The following is a 4,009-nucleotide window of genomic DNA, read 5'->3' as shown; positions in this document are numbered from 1 at the left end:
GAGAAATGGGAGGAGCTCCGTCTCCTCCAGCATTCTTCCAGGTGAAGCTCCAAAGACTTAGCTAGGAGTCCTAGAATTAGGCAATAGGTGCATGTTCTGAGGTCAACAGTAGTGATGCAATATCTTTACAGTAACAGCATATACTCTTACACAGTAGCAACATATACTCTTATACATACAGATAGCTTAAAAATCCTTTTTATAATGATGGAATAAATATTCACAAATGAACATACAGGGATAAATAACAAGAAGGTTAAGATTACTCCTAACCTCACCACCCAGAGGTAACTGCTGTTGATGTTTTGGTGTATTCTTCCACCTATTTATAGATATACACACACACAAACAAAAGCGCAATAGCAGTCGAATTTCCAACTTGATTTTTTAACTTTCCAGTATATCAATATTGTGCACCTATAGCAGGATTTTTCATGGTTGCATGAATCTCATTTAGTTGGTGGTTTAATTATCTAACAAATATTCAGTTCTTATAGTTAAGCACTATTTCTGGCAGATTACCATGCCTGGATGAACAAGACAGATTATGTCCCTGATCTTATGGAATTCACATTTCTGTTCTGGCTTAGTTTTCACAGACTTGATGATTTCTGGGTCCTAGCATACTGTGTTCATCTTTTCCTAGATTGCTCACCCTGTTCAGACTCATACCTTATTTTGATTTTTCTGCCTGTGTGTATGGTGGCTTGGATGAACTTAGTGGGACTTCTAAGATCTTTCTATCCACTGCTCTCTTTTTGCCTTGATATAGAACTAAATGATTACCTTTGCTAACAATTTCAGTTATTAGCATACTAAGGAGACTAGCAAGCCCTTGTATACCTTACGAGTCTAACTGATGAGGTAAAGAACTTTATTCTCCAAACCGAAAGACCAGTTTCTCTAAGGACTCTGAGACATTTTACATAAATTTATTCAACAAATATTTACTGAACACTTCCTACATGCCAGAAACTTTCTAAGTACTGCAGGTACAACAATGAATAAAAGAGACAAAACACTACCCTTGTGAAATTTACTTTGCAGTTGAGGGAGCCAGACAGTCCCTCAATAAAACAAGTGGTGATGACCACTATGGAGAAAAAGAAAACTGGAAAGGAAGGTCTGGAGTGCAAGAGCGAAGAGTTGTTTTATAATGTCAAATAAGATGTTCTAGAAAAACATTTTCCCTGAAATTTCCCAAAATAAATTTGGTAGTGATAAAAGGCCTTCTCTCTGTAATAAGTGCAGTAACTCTAAGACAACACTAACAGATACAACAAAAGTGATGATCAATGACTAAGGAACAAAAGAGCTGAACACATTTCTCAGTTAAAATGAAAAAAGGTCAGGCACAGTGGCTCATGCCTGTAATCCCAGCAGTTTGGGAGGCCGGGGTGGGGTATTGCTTGAGCCTAGGAGTTCAAGGTCAGCCTGGGCAACATAGTGAGACTTCATCTCTACAAAAAACAAAACAAAATCAGCCAGGCATGGCAGCATGCACTTGTAGTCTCAGCTACTTGGGAGGTTGAGGTGGCAGGATTGCTCGAGGCCCTGGAGGTCGAGACTGCAGCAAGCTATGATTGTGCCATTGTACTCCAGCCTGGGTAACAGAGTGAGACCCTGTCTCTAAAAAATAAGTACAAAGGATACAAAAGAAAAATTTTAAAAGAAAAAAAGCAACTTCATTGACAGTCGGGTACACATTTTGTTAATAACCTGTTAACAATTCTCCAACTTTATCTTTGCAGTGTCTTCTCTAGTTAGTTATATTGATGGAAGCTCTGTTAAAAATAATTGTGCCTGACCATCATATAGAGAAATGAAAATACCGAGGTATAGAAGCAAGTTTTAAACTGACTGAACACTTAAAAGATGATTGAGGCAGATGGCTTAGTTCTCCTCCAGGGATAACCGATGTGGGGATATTAATGCCCTTTTGTGTTAACTAAACATACATCTGTGTTCATGGTAGCATGCATCGGCTGAGGAGCAGGCATCTTCTAGGCACTAGCACCAGCTGAGAAGAACCAGTTTGCTTTATAGAGTTAGCCTTGACTGGCAAATGGTGTATCCATAGATGAACCATAAAGCACTTTGGCCAATTTTCTATTAGTAGACCTTTAAGTTCTTTGTAAGCTTTTGCTGTTATAAAAATGCTGTGTACGTAACCTAATCATTTTCTCAGGATAAATACCTAAAAATGAGGACTGCTTAGTGAAAGTGTTTGCACATTTTTAAGCTTGCAGAGCTCCTCAGACTTTAATGTGCAAACGAAACACTTGGAGATCTTGTCAAAATGCAGGTGGGATTTAATGGATACGAGGTGGGCTTGAAACTGTTTCTTGCAAGCTTCCAAGTGATGCCAGGTGTATCCTTAGACCATATTTTGAGTTGCAGGTTTCTAATATGCTTTGCTAAGTTGCCTTCTATGAAGTAGATATGTTTTAATAGTATCTTATGTTTACAAAGTGTTTTAAGTTGTAAAAATACTTTCACATATGTTAATTCATTTACTAGTTCAGGACCATAGGCCTTACCACCCATCTATCTTTTTTGCATGTGGAAATAAACTTGGCTTAGCTACCAGAGAATTTAAGAATAACCAAGATGGCAATGAACTTCTTAAAGCCATGTCACATAAGGGGCCACTGAAGAAATTTCTGATGCTGAGCCTAGAGGAGATGTTGAAAAATCCATGATAATTGCCTTCAAGAAGGTTGCTATATGGAAAAGGTCATACAAGCCTATTTTGGGTAGAAACAAAAGTCTCTCTAGGACTACATATGTCAATGTTACAGAAAAACTGAGTTTGTCTCAATGTGAGGAAGAACTTTCTAGCCAACCATGCTGTACAAATATAGAGTGAGATGTTTTGTAAGGTAGTGAACTCCCTATCACTGTAAATATTGAAACAGGTTAGATGACCACTTGTTAGTGGATAAGAGAGGAATTCAGGCAGCATGTGAAAGAGGAGTAATATCACTAACTGCAAGAATCTAGAGTCTGAGATGTGAAATCTTATCAATTAAAGTTTTAGGATAGGCGTAAAAATGCTGAGAAGTCTTTGGATTTGAAAGTACTCTGGTTACTATAGGAGAATAAGAGGGTGTTGGCCCCCTTCACCCCTCTACATGGTTAGGGATCCCATAGTCACCCCCCTGAAACATTATTGGATGAGTCCAAGCTCCCTTAATTGTGTATACTATTATGAGAACAATATACATATCAGCCCTGGTATCTCCTGCTCCTTTTTTTTTTTTTTTTTTTTTTTTGTGCTGACCATTTACTGGGACTTGACTGACCAGGGCTTGTAAGGATGGACACAAAACTTCAAGTCTTTCGAAAGGATTGATTCGAAGTAAATATTCTAAAAATTATGTCAAACACTAATGAATAAGTGACATTTACCAATAGTTTATAAGAGAATCATTTTGGATGAACAATTTTCATTTCACAAAAGAAATCGCTCATATCCTAAAAAGACACCTCTCCTTAAGCAGGAAAACAAAAGCCCAACAAAAGTCAAGCCATGCCCATGGCACAGCCCTAATGTTAGTTTTAGGGAGGAAAACGCCAACACTGAGACATACAAAAGTATTTGAGGAGAATTACATGTTATTAAATTTGTCCTAGAACCCAGGGGAGAGTTCAGGGAAAGAAAACAGCTGGTATATTTAAGAAAAATTTAAATAGAAAATATTACACATGAGAGCAAAATAGTCCATTTCTCTTAAGAAAACCAATAAATACAAACTTTCATTTTTAGGTTTTCAACAATTTTTTTTTCATATTCGTCCAACTGCCACCCCAAAATCCAACCAGTCAGCATGACAAGGTGACAACAGGTCCAGTTGGCCAAACTCCCTGTTCACCCTTGGATGTTTTTCAAGCCAATGAGGGTAACATTTGTGGTAGCAGGAGCCAGAGTCAAAGGAGAATCATTTCTCTTCACTCACGAGGAAACCTCCCTCTTGAGAATCTTCGGAATTTTTCATGGGAAGGCATC

Source organism: Rhinopithecus bieti, unplaced genomic scaffold (assembly GCF_001698545.2).
Source record: "Rhinopithecus bieti isolate Rb0 unplaced genomic scaffold, ASM169854v2 scaffold_1853, whole genome shotgun sequence".
Lineage (NCBI taxonomy): Eukaryota > Metazoa > Chordata > Mammalia > Primates > Cercopithecidae > Rhinopithecus > Rhinopithecus bieti.
The sequence above is the reverse complement of the archived record's forward strand: the minus strand, read 5'-3'. Positions refer to the sequence as shown.